General features: G+C 34.5%; 1 protein-coding gene across 1 annotated transcript in view; it reads right to left on the reverse strand.

The window, feature by feature from the left end:
• Positions 1-13,811, reverse strand: part of HTR2C (5-hydroxytryptamine receptor 2C) — a 213,588-nt gene that overhangs the window by 162,083 nt on the left and 37,694 nt on the right. The window lies entirely within an intron of this gene.

A 13,811-nucleotide genomic window follows, 5' to 3' on the forward strand; every position in this document is an offset into this window, starting at 1 on the left:
TGGTGCAGCCATTGTGGAAAACAGTATGGAGATTCCTCAAAAGACTAGGAATAGACTTACCAGGTGACCCAGGAATCCCGCTCCTGGGCACATATCCAGAAGGAACCCTACTTCAAAATGACACCTGCACCCCAATGTTCATAGCAGCACTATTTACAATAGCCAAGACATGAAGACAGCCTAAATGTCCATCAACAGATGGCTGGATAAAGAAGTGGTGGTATATTTATACAATGGAATACTACTCAGCCATAAAAACCGACAACATAATGCCATTTGCAGCAACATGGATGTCCCTGAAGAATGTCATTCTAAGTGAAGTAAGCCAGAAAGAGAAAGAAAAATACCATATGAGATCACTCATATGTGGAATCCAAAACAAAACAAAACATAAATACAAAACAGAAATAGACTCATAGACATAGAATACAAACTTCTGGTTGCCAAGGGGGCAGGGGGTGGGAAGGGACAGACTGGGATTTCAAAATGTAGAATAGATAAACAAGATTATACTGTATAGCACAGGGAAATATATACAAGATCTTGTGGTAGCTCACAGCAAAAAAAAAAAAGTGACAATGAATACATATATGTTCATGTATAACTGAAAAATTGTGCTCTACACTGGAATTTGACACAACATTGTAAAATGACTGTAACTCAATAAAAAAAGTTAAAAAAAAAAAAAAAGCAACACAGCCAGAAAAAAAATAAACAAACAAACAAACAAAAAAATAAAAAATAAAACTTGCTACCACAAAATATCTCTTTGGCATGTAGATTATTTCAAGCTGAAAACAATCAAAAGACTCAGGCCCAAAAGACTCAGGAAGAAACTTTGATCTTTCCCCTAACTGCCTGAAAGAATTTAGTCCAGCATAGAGCTATCACCAGTGGTATCTGCAAAGACTATGGGTTGGGTGTGGTGGGGAAATCTAGGGGCAGGGTCTAGAGATAGGAGTCCACTCTGTGTCCCATTGTCTCTGCATGGCCTAGTAAACATTTACTTATACAAGAGGTATGCATGTTAATAAAGTTCTTAATCTGTCTCTTACTACGGAGGGTCTCAGTCAAGAACTCAGAATGGTAGAGGGAAAATTATGTTTTCCTTTTCTACAGAGATTACACTGTTTTAAGACATCCCTGTCTTGGCACATGCTATTTCTTCTGTCTGGAATGACCTTCGACCCTTTCTATACATGGCCATCTCAACACTGCTAGACACCATGTCCTCTGTGAAGCCAGCTCTGACAGTCCCAACTATTCCCTTCTCTAGATTGCTTGTGGACTTCACACTTGTTCCATCATTGCCTTCATACCATTTTATTTTAATTATTTGTCTGCACATCTGTGTTCTCTATGAGACTGGAAGCAATTAATTAAAAACAAATATAACAATCTTTTTTGGGTCCCCAACACCCGGTGCAGTGCCTGGCACACGGTAGGCATTTAGTAAACTGTTACTGAACAGGGCTAAGCAAAATATGTGTAGATACCTAAAGTTGAGGAAAAGAGAAATGCTGATTTTAAAATAGACTGTAAAGATCTTTTTTTAAACTGAAAAATGAGAATCAAAGCATGTTGCCAAAATATTATTTTTTCATATAGAGAAGAGATCTTAAGTTATAATGGACTGTCTTGAGAAGTGTGTGTACTGTAGAAAACTTGTACTTTTGCATGAAAAGACAGTTGTGTAAAGGATATTTAATGTTGTGTCTCTAAAGCAACTTTAAAGTTATGATATGTATTGAGGAAAATTTGTAAAGTCAATTTAAATTTCTTATAGCTCCCTAAGACAGAAACTAGAACCTAAACGTAAAGACAATTTACCCTTCATTAGCAAATACTTGGTATGCACTAAAAATAAAATGTTCAAACGTAGGGTCAAATCAAAGATATCACTATGAATATCAAAACAATTTAAATATTCTTTCAATGACTTTAATAACTTGGAAAATTCAAACAATTTCAATCAATATTTGTCAGTGAATAAGGTCTTAAAGTACTTGTCTGAACTGATATAAAATTTGACCTATCCAATGTTTATTTCTTTAATGATCTGACAATGAACTGCAGTGAATCTGAAAACTAAATAACATACATAAATTCTTTTATATTCTCTAGAGTATTTCTTTTAACAAGTGAAAAATCCTTGTAACTTTTGATTGTCCGTAGAAAAGATGCAATCTCACCTTTTGTGGTGCATGATATTCACAAACCTGATTTTCTGTTTGTTTTCCATCTCATCCACAGTTATCCATCATCCCTTCTAGATTTCCTACATTTTTAATAGCTCTTCTATGTTTGTTTTGTAAAAAAAAAAAAAAAAAAAAAAAATCTACTGACTGACAGTTCATTCAGAAATAATCTATATTTACCACTTTTCATAAAAATGTTTTTCTCACCACTAAATCCGATCTACTGCCCTGAAATTGCATAAATCACCACAACTTTTTGCATTTGTATAATCCTGCCTTTTGTATTCTTCTACTACACAGTGCATGCAGGTGCTTTCAGCTGTGTTACACTTGGTTGTCTGATTTTAACTAGTTCGTCAAGATTTCCCTTAAACTTTTAAAAATTGTCTTAACTTACTGTATAGCACAGGGAATTATACACAAAATCTTATGGTAGCTCACAGAGAAAAAAATGTGACAATGAGTGTGTATATGTCCATGTATGACTGAAAAATTGTGCTGAACCCTGGAATTTGACACAACATTGTAAAATGATTATAAATCAATAAAAAATGTTAAAAAAAACTTCTCTTAACTTTGTCCTTTATGCTTCCGAAGTCAGCTTCCAACTAGGGCAGCTTGTTTCCCTAATTCTTGGTCATCCATTCGTGTTTTGTTTTTTTTTTTAAGTTTTTCTTTCTCCTTCCTTCCTCAACCTCTCCTTCTGCTCCCCCAGTGGCTCCCCTGGGGAAGCTGCTGTTTTTCAGCCTTCCCATTATATTTTCTCATATTCAGTATTTTCTCCTCTATGGAGCTACGGCTGTGATGCTGTTTTCTTAAGGCACGTTTTTTTTTCTTTACATGAGCCTTATTATATCTATTTTCTTCCACATTTTCCATTTCTGTCACCACCTGATATTTACATTTCTTTTCCTCTATTTCTTCCTGAGCTCCCCCGTACTTCCTTCCCTCTCTCTTGTAACTATTAAGTGGCTTTTTAGCATTCAACAGAATGGGAACTATTGTTACCAGCTCAAAAATTCTTTTGTCCCCCCAAACAATAGAGGTATTAAATACTGTCTTTTCTTAGGCTTTTCTGTTGGTTGTTTTCATGTGTCTTTCCCCTCCAGTTACTCACAGTCCCTTCCTGGAAAATGCTCTATTCTGGTTCTCTCCACCTGAAATGTTTTTCATAGAGAATCCACATTGGGGCTTATCTGAGTGGCCATTCTCTGTTGACTTACCTTCTCACTGTATGTCTAGCCCATACCCTGAGGCCCTCAGCCACTAACATCACGACTATGGATTAAGCACAATTAAGAAACTCAGCATTGAGGACTAAAACCTTATTTAGTATGCACTCACTCTTCACTTATTTCTACAATATTTTGCCACTAATTTTCAATATTTTCAATTCTGAGAAAATAATTACCTCAAAGCCTCTAACGGTAAGGGCAAGTACCGAAATCGTCAGCTCTCATAAGTAGATGATATGCCAACTTAATAAACCACTAAACAGGAGGGACATATCTAATTTGTCAAGAATAAGATACTAATCTGATTAAAGTATGAGGGGGAAAAATTAAAAGGGAACAATGCAGTATGTTAAAAAAGAAATGACTGGCTCCAAATGGAGTCACTTGTGGTAAGCCCATGTCAGCAAACCAAGACTTAATACTTAAGCTAATTGCATACAACCACCCCCTACAAATGCAGTCTTAACCGGTCAGTTGGGACTTTTCTAGTCAGAACCAATAATCTGCCACATAGTCTCCTTCTGTTCCCCACAGGTAGGTTACCTGAGCCCGAAACAATCCACTCTTTCCCCCTTCTCTCTATAAAAGCCTTCCGTTTTGTACAGCTTCTTGGAGCTCTTTTCTATTTGCCAGATGGGATGTTGTCTGATTCATGAATCATTCAGTAAGGCCAATTAGATCTTTAAAATTTACTGAGTTGAATTTTGTTTTTTAACAAGTAGTTCAAGTAGTCCTCCTGCGTGAATCCAGGAAGCTCGTAATGTTCTATAAACACTTCCCATGTGCTTAAAATATGACTGATTTGATAAAAGTTCAGTCACATTTAACTTCTCAGAGATGTATCATTTGCCTAATATAAGGCAAACTCACACTTATCTCCCACTGGCTAAACTGATTTTTGAACAATTTAAGCTATTCGTTTAAGCAAGCACACAAGCTCCCAAATTGTTCCACTAACTATAGTTAGAGTTGTAATATATAGCAAAGAGAATAAACCTCCAAAACACTGTCCCCAAAATTTAAATCTAAAATCTGCTTTTTTTATACCTTATAGAGATCTTTCCTGGTTGGTGATTTGAGGGCTTATTTTTCTCTGCAAGACTGAAAACTAACAGAAACTTTTTTGTTTTGTTTTAGCAGCAATTGCCTGAAATCGAGCCAGCCCAACAACATGTAATTAATAACTGTCAGCCCATGCCAGTAGCTCTGTATTCTAATTAACTTGTACTTTCATAATTTCTTAGCAAAGTTCTTTCATACTGAGAGCTTTATCCTGTTAAAACAGATTAATTTTGGTTTTGCAGAGAGGACAGAAACTCAAAGCTCAAAGGTTCTTCCTCACCATGTACTATCTAAGTTAAATCATTTAATTTTTCTATGGTTCATATTTTCATTTAAAAAAACACAAGATGTTAATGAATACTATGTGAAGGCTAGCAAAGCATTACAGCAGTGAGAAGTTTGCATTAAAAAAAACCAGCACATACATTAAAGACAACAAAACAGAGAATTTAAAGTAACTAATATTTCTTCATTCATTTCTAAGACACAGATCAGTAACATAACTTCTAGGATTCTTGTGAGATATGTTTTTAGGTGCTTTGTAAGCAGCAAAAAACTAATTTATTCAGAAACCTCACTTATACAGAACAAAATTACAAGCCAGAAAAGAAGCAAAAGTAATATGATATTACGAAGGTCACATCCACTTCATTAATAATAACATTGTTTCTCCTTTTTAAAAGATCATGTTCCCTAGTAAACGTGTGTCAGCAGTAAACTGAAAATGTATGAGCAATCTAAGAAATATATATATAGATATCACATATTAAAAAACTCAGTTAAAATTTTCTGTTTTTTTCATGCAAGGTACAGTACTAAGACCAAGCTATGAAAATGTAGACTTGATATTTTCAAAGATGTGTAAAAATGAATGCAGTTTATTTCATCACTGCCTGAATGAAGTCCACATCCTGATGGAATGGTGTAATATTCTTTCTCAACCATTTTTTTTCATTATCATCTGCTGGGAAGTAGTCATACTTCTTTGTTCTTGAGAGCAATTCGACCTTTATTGAGAAAAAAAGTACAATGTTGAATAATTGTTGAAAGAAAATTATGTTTTCCTTTGTTGATGAATGTTTCCTTTGTCGTATATGAATGACCACTGGCATCTAGTCTAATTTGGAATGACAAGAATTTTTTTAAGCTAATCAATTACAGAAAAAACCCTTCAGCAGAAGAGCTAGTCAGAAAATCACTCTCAGCATTTCACAGATTCAGTTCTTCACCTTTAAATGAGAATATACTAACCAAGGTTTCTATATCAGAAGAGCCTTCAAGAGAGTACAGGGGCCCTGATTTCATGTTCTTAAATATAGGGACTCAGCAAAAGCAGAAAACAGTTTTATGTTAGGAGAAAATATCTGAGTCTATTTGTGAGTTTTATGTGCTAAAGTACTCAGGTAGCACTTAAGCAGAAAATCTACTACCCATGAACACTTAATCATTTGAGTTTAAGAAACAAAGAGAAACAAAAAGCATAATAAAATAAAAGATGGTGTAGCTCAAATACATAAGGTAGAAAAGTCCTACTTTTGAAAAGGAGGGTCAGGAGCTCTCTACCCCCAGACTGTAAACTACTTGAACACACAGAATATGCTTCTGTCTTCATTGTGTTTAGCATAGAGCCTGGTATTCACTAAGTCTTCAGAAGATGTTTGTGTGCTTGCATTGAATATCAAATTCAAATGTTTCAATAATTTCAAAAAATGTGCGTAATTTGTTACCAAAATTGCAGCTGTTAAACATTTGCTCTCAAGCTTCACTGTAACTTGGCATAGCGTGGAAACACTCTGTGACACTCACACTCTGTGCAGTATGAGACTGGAGTAATCTCAAGATGTGGATACAGTTCTACCTGTGGTCTTGCAAAAGATAAGCTGTGATTGACAGTCTTTAATGGCCCATCTACGTACTTGACTCTAGCCAGAGGTCCATGTCATGTAAGAAGCTTCCTTTGATTGTTCTTACTTAACCACTCTTAATGATATTTATGTTTTACCTTTTCATTCAAAGTGAGCGTAAAATACATTTAAGCAGAAATGTAGAGTGATGACATCCAGTCGTACGTTCTGTGGTTCAGGGATGCATTATCAACAGTCAATTGAAGATAATAGTACCTGCATTACTAAGTTGCTGAGAGGGTTATCATTAAGAATAGATTATTGATGGAAAATACCTTGTACATATTAAGCGTTATATAACTATTCGTTGAATAAAAATGAATGATAAATCTATGTTTTAATTATGATTATATTTAATTTATAATTACTATTTTACCATTATGGTGTACTATAGTCACTTCAAATTTTAGTTTTGAGAGTCATAGTGTTCTATAAAACAATCTTACTTCCTGGCTTGAGTTTAACCTGTAATACACTTCAAACTCAAAGACAGGAAGACTGCAAAATAGTTTGATCATATATGAATATTCTTACATGTCCTAATAATTCTACAAAAATTTCCCAAGTAGAATAATACATTAAGATAAAGAATCTCAGTCATTTTATCATTATTTTTGTCACTGGGTGTACATTCTATCTTTGCAACATTATAATCTGTGAACAACACATAGCTTAAACATTAATTGTGCTGTTTAGAAGAAGAGAAGACATGAGAAAAGTATCTTCAATTTCAAAATATTTCCATTTCAAAACACTACTGCTTTGTTCTATCTTTTGGAGTTTTAATATAATAGTTTCACTTTTCGGAGTGTGTTTTCAACCCATTGATTACAATCAGCTGGTCAAACTTCTATTCCAATGAAATCAATCATGGTGACAGTTGCCACTATGGCCTCCTCCCTGTATCTTCTAAGCATGGAAGAGGACAAGTGAGCACCTGCCTCCTAGATTTTAGATTGAAATATTGCTTGAGCAAATCAGGATTCTTCATGCTATGGCAGAATACAACCGTCTGATAAAGGCTGGGACACCCCTAACAGATGTGTCCATACTTTCTGATCATGTTTTCCTTAAAAGACAAATTCCTCCCAGAATTTGTAAATGGAATTAAAAATATGTACAATTTAATCATCAGTAAATAGCATTTGAGATGTTTATTTCACATTGTTTTATCACAATAGAAATCAATGAAAGTTTGATCAGAATGTTCAGAGTTACTTTTTGTAACAAGAGAAGCCATTTAGTTTTCTTTTCATAATAAAAATAATGTACCAAATGAGAATTAATTTATGGAGCTGCTCAAGTAAAAGCAAAACCCAAAATTTTAAGATCAGTAACGATATTCATTCTTCCCTTAGAATGTTACTGAATCAGTTGACATAGTATTGCATAATGTAATGAGATAGTATTACATAATGGTCAAAAATATATTACAAATGATCGCTTTTGAAGTTGTACAAGAATTCCATTCCAATTTGAGCTATATGTTTACTAACCTACAGTTCAGGTAATATAACATCTCATGCCTCTGCATTTCAAAAATGGATAGTGACTAATGCTGTTAAATCCCTATTTGAAGATGTTAAAACTGAAAGAATTTGTCCTTAAACTATGAATTTCTATATTGTATTGAACTGTCAAGCCCCGTCTTAACTTGTTCTCAATACATAGTTCGGGAAATGAGTAGGTTCATGTTAGCTCATCTGAGAAGGCACTCCCCATTTCTGAAATTCTCTAAGTAGTTTTGTTTAGAAAAATCAGCAAAACATTCTACTTAATCAGTCATTTCCTTCTACATTAAAAACACAAAGTAGTCTATACTGTGGTTATAGAGCTCAGTCAGTTGCCCTGAAACACCCTGTGCCCTGAAGCTCTTCCAACTATGCTTTCTGCCCTAGAAAAGTTTTCTAACTCATCAGGAAGAAAGGAAGTACGCATTATTCTGTTGGTCTCAACTCAGATTCCTTTCTTTTTGTCTTGACTCTTGTTCTCCCTTAGGCAGTTCTAGCCTTCTTCAACTGCAAAAAATGAAGCCTCTCTATTGTCTTTTTAAAAGCAAATTTGCCTTTCTCAGAGTCTCAGCTTTTCGGGTTATGATGGCTGGTTACCTGTCCTTCCAGATCTCAGTGTGAGCTCTCATCTCTCCTGTCTTTTGCCTGGCCTCTTTCAACAGCTCGGTAAGGTGTTACCAATCTCTAGAAGTTTGGGAATGAGGCATAGAATTTGGGTCATGCTCTTATTCTGCCAGAACAATATATATATTTTTAATTTAATTTAAATTAAATTAAATTTAATTTAATTTAATTTAATTTAATTTAATTTAATTTTGGGGGGGTAATTAGGTTTTTTTTTTTATTTTTAGTGGAGGTACTGGGAATTGAACCTGGGACCTCATGCATGCTAGACAGGCTCTATACCACTGAGCTGTACCCTTCCCCACCTTTTGCCAGAACAATGAATACACACACACACACACACACACACACACAGAAAACGAGGTTTGAATTGTGTTTGCTTCTACACCCTGAAACAATTGAGGCTATTTTCAAAAGAAATAATCTACTTTCAAATTTGGCCTTCATTTTAAACATAAACCGAGTCAGAGATGTCTGTGGATTAATATTTCAACACATTGTCAAGTGATTCTATATGCCCTTGTGCTTTTCCTCTTGTTATTTCCCACTTTTAGTCAGAAGTTTTCAAAATTTAAGTGTTTTGTAAATCGAGTGGGTAGAATAGTCTAATATGACTGGCAGAATAAAACAGATTGATTTAAAATTGACAAGCAGTATATTTGAAAAGACAGATTCCCAATGATTAACTTAACAACTCTATTTTCAGCTCCTATCAGAGTTCATCTCTCTGGTTTAACGCTTTATGTAGTTGCCTTAGCACATGTACAAATTTAAATATACAGGAGTATATATTTCTGAAAAAAAATGCACTGAAAGCTTAAAATTTGTAATGGGACTACCTGGAAAACTAGTAGAAATTTCTTAGCACTTGGAATTCACTTAGAATATTTTCCTGAAAGGCTTGAGTTTCCCCGTTCCATACCTAACCACACGAAAAGCAAGTGGAAACCCCTTATAGTAATGTTTACAACTGTCCCGTGTGTAAAGGTACCATAAGGAAAAAAATAAATACCCTCAGTTCTGAATTTCAATAATTTGCTTTCCTCGCAGCAACTATTTGTGATCAACCATCTATTATAGCTCCTATTTTCTGTTACTTCTGCATATTCAACAATTCTTTCTAAAATCTTGACCTCTCTCCCTCTCATCCCCAACCAGTATAACAATGACCACCACTAACAATCTTGAAAGCAGTCAGGCAGACTGGCAGCTGGACTTAATTTAAATATATCCTGGTGCTTCTACCAAAAAAAAAAAAAAAAAAAAAAAAAATCTGTCTCTGTTTCATGATGTGACAAAGGTAAATGACCTAAGTAGCAACTTAACTTTTAACAACTTCTGTTAATATTTAATCTTATATTTTATATCTACTATTTTAAGAAGGCTCAGATTTATTTCTGGATAAACATAACTACTTTTATCATACCATGATTTTAAAGGACAGAGTAAATATTATACCAGTAAAAATTTTCTTTTGCTCCTCAGATGCCTTTTAGACTAGATCTACCTCCAACTTCGCCAGTTAATAGAGTGGAGCACCCATGTGTATTACCAAAAGTGATGTATAATCTATTCTGATGGTTTAGGGCCACATTCTCTACTCCCTTCAGTAGGAAAAACTGCCAGCGAAGTGGGCTTACAGTCTTGAACCAGCTGGATTCACAGAGGACATCTCAGCTTCTTTGAGTTGGTAGAGTTCCTTGTTCAGTTGCTACATCTTCACTCCAGAGAGCATGAGCTCTCCTGTTAGGTGATTAGAACTGGGAACAAGAACAAGCTTCCTGAGACCAGGGTGGTACAGCAATTGAGGGGACAGGCATCAGTTGTGAGAAGTGACAAAGGAGACCAGTGCATGGTATCCATCCTTCCCAGCTGAGCTGGCTGTAGCCTCGGTCACCTGTAGCATAACGGCAGCTTTTACACTCTGAAAATACACAATGCCAACTTCTCCCGGAAGACTCCTCTACCATTCTGGGATTGCATCATTATCACAGGGAATGAAAATATGGTCTTAATCCAATTAGGAAATAAAGGACACTTGTTAGGAAAAGTTTCAAACCAACTTAACACAGCAAATATTTGCTGGTTTGGGTTCACTTGCCTGCAAGAAATACTCTTTTTTGATAGAGAAGCACATGATCCCAAACCAGTTACAACTATGTCCCTGGAACCACTGGTGATGAAAGTGATTGCCACAGAAGGTGGGGTAGGAAAGGAATTTTAAAGATCAGTTACACAGTCCTTGGCAGAGTGCCTTGCACAAAGTAGTCTCAGTGAATAACAGGTGAATGGATGACTCCAGTTCACGTCCTCTTTTCACAGGTGAAGGAACTAAAGCCAAAGGGAAGAAGTAATTTACTCAATAACATAAAGCTGACCAGTGGCAGAGCCCGGATGAGATACTAGAATTTCTAAGTCTTTAGTGATTTTTCTTTCTACAATACCCTTCTTTGTATTCAGTCATTTCTACTGTTAATTGATCAGCTGTGAACTATAATCATCTGCATCCCTAGAACTTTGCCCATGTGATCACATGCCTGCAAGGCCCTTTGGCAGAACAACTCTAGTCTCCATATCTATTTATGTCTTCTCTGAATTCCCCCAGTGCTTACTGCCTGTACCACATATTTAGAATTTTAATACAAAGAATTACAGATTATTTTGCAATGATTTCATATGTATTTATTGTATCCTTAATATATTTGCATGCTTCTCTGGTAAGGGACATTTGCTTGTAGCTCTTTCCTATTTCTCAGCATGTAATTCTTACGTTACAAGTGCAGAAGGGATAGAATAAGCATGTAATGTAGCATCCAAACTGGGACACTTTTGAGACGCAGAGAACGTATTCATATTTGCTCCATAGGTGTAAACTGTGATTATCCTGGACAATCTGGAATGTATGGGCTCTCTAACAACAGTTGACTTCCTCAACACGTGTTCAATTAGAATCATTCCACTGCTGATTGTACAATTGTCCAACTATGGGATACTGTTCACAGTTTACCTTATTACACTGAGTGGAAATCTTTCTAAAGTAGTAATCACTGAAAAATAGTAAACATTATGGAATTATATGTATCAAATACTTACATGTATATGTTATATGTTTATAAGTTATTATGAATATTTCCACAAAATATTCATTTGTTGCCTTAAAGTTGTAAGAATAAAGTTAAGTGCAAAACTTCTGTTGGTCCAGTTTTAATCATTCCAATATTGAAAATGTGGCTAAGAGTGAAAAAAATGGCATTCTCTCTCATTCTTTCCTGATGGTAAAATATGTGGGCTAGGTGAGGTGGGGTCTAAATTTGAAGTTTAAAAATAGATTTAAATTTAAGCACACTATTCAAAAAAATATCAAGACATCATAATTTTAAATTTCTTTTGGGGTAAATTATGGAGACATTGATAAAGGAGACAATTAAAGTCCATGAGAAATTCATGTACAACTAATGGCCGACTAAAATTTTATAGCATTTACCCACCATCATACTATATATTAATAAAATGAATCTTTACACTGATTTGTTAAGAAATAATCAAAGTTTTTTGGCACAGTTTTCAATATATATATTTTTTTTCTCTTCAGATATATAACAAAGTTTCAGACATCCAAGACAGAATAGTCCATAGTTTCAATTTATTAATATTGCCAAATTAGAAGTTTAATGATAAAAACTCCCTGCAGCAGAATGAATTTTAAGTACTTGAACAATGGCAGTTACACCATCTGCTCCAGATAGAAATTTGCTGTCTTGACAGTAACAAAAAACAAATAGGAAATATAGATACACTGAGCCAACAAGAGGGTAACTGCAACAAGGAAAGAAGTATTTCCTAGATAAATTGCTTTTTCTTTTGTGTACTACATTCTATACTAAATAAAACTTCATTTAACTATAAGTAGATGTTTATCAAAAAGATTCATAGTCTTTATCACAACTGTTTATATATTATAAGAGAATCTAAACAATCATAATTTTCCATCTTCAAAGTTCTAAATGAAATTGAAGTATGCCAGCAGGGGGGAAAAAAAGCAAAAATAATTACACGGGAAACAAAATAGAATGTTGCCCTTAGGAAAAATGCTGAGAACAGACATTATGTTGACAGATTCTCATCTACCAACATGGACTTCCAAGACAAGTCCCTAGACTACATTATTTTAAGAAATTAAGTTTAAAAAATCTATTTAAATAACTGTCTTCCCACATCCTGTTATCAGTGTAAAATGTGTGTATGTGGCTTCAGAAAGACAGGGGAATGTTCAAATAGCATTTATTCTGCATTAAAATAGTAAGAGGAAAAATTAAAATCTGCATCATTATAACACATTCATTTATAAGGTTGGTAGGTCACGTGAACACCATCTTGCCACAAGTGTAGGAAAGACAATATTTATTTTCATTTTCATTTTAAAAAGAGACCAATTTCTGGAACCTCAAGACAAGGCCCATTTTCTACTCTCATTTTCTATTACCCACATACCTGATGGTTAAATTTCTTTTATCCTTGGTTCAATAGTGTCAATAAAGATGATGGTTGAAACAACAATAATTTTTAAAAAATACTGTGCAAAAAAGTCCTTTCCTTGCCAATTGTCAGGAAAAAGGTGTCATATTTTTATTGGGTTTTGTATTTCAATCAACAAGGATTTATTTAGTTTGATATATATTTTTCACTGATACATTTCCTCTCAATTGTCTGAAAATAAGAAAATTATAAGCTACAAGTTGTGTACATTATTTTATAATGCTGGCCTAATTATCAGAACATAGCCATGACCTGAATTGAGACCTATGAGTCCAGAGTCCTTCCTGGCTGAGGACCCTAAAGACGTTTCCTAGGAAGTCAAGTTTACCATACATAATGTTAACACAAAAAAAGTGTGAGGTCTTCCTTTAAAGTAATTATTTTCACTTAAATAACTTATCACGAATTTATCTCTCACAAATTAATCTTTTCTGAATTTTAAATTAACTTTCCATCTGTGTTTTATTTATCACATAAAACAGTGTCACTTTTTTCTTTTCAAATGGAAGTACTGGGGATAAAACCCAAGACCTCATGCATACTAAGCATATGCTCTACCACTAAGCTATTATCCACCCCCAGTGCCATGTTTTATATGGTGCTAAAGCTATGGTATTCAATTTTCTAGAGCATTCTTCGAGTTCTTGTTATAAGAATTAATGCCTACTTCATAGGTAACTTTATCCATCAGTAATCATTTACTGAGCATCTATTTTATGCAAGGCACTGGACTAAGCATTG

This window comes from Camelus dromedarius, chromosome X (genome assembly GCF_036321535.1).
Source record: "Camelus dromedarius isolate mCamDro1 chromosome X, mCamDro1.pat, whole genome shotgun sequence".
Lineage (NCBI taxonomy): Eukaryota > Metazoa > Chordata > Mammalia > Artiodactyla > Camelidae > Camelus > Camelus dromedarius.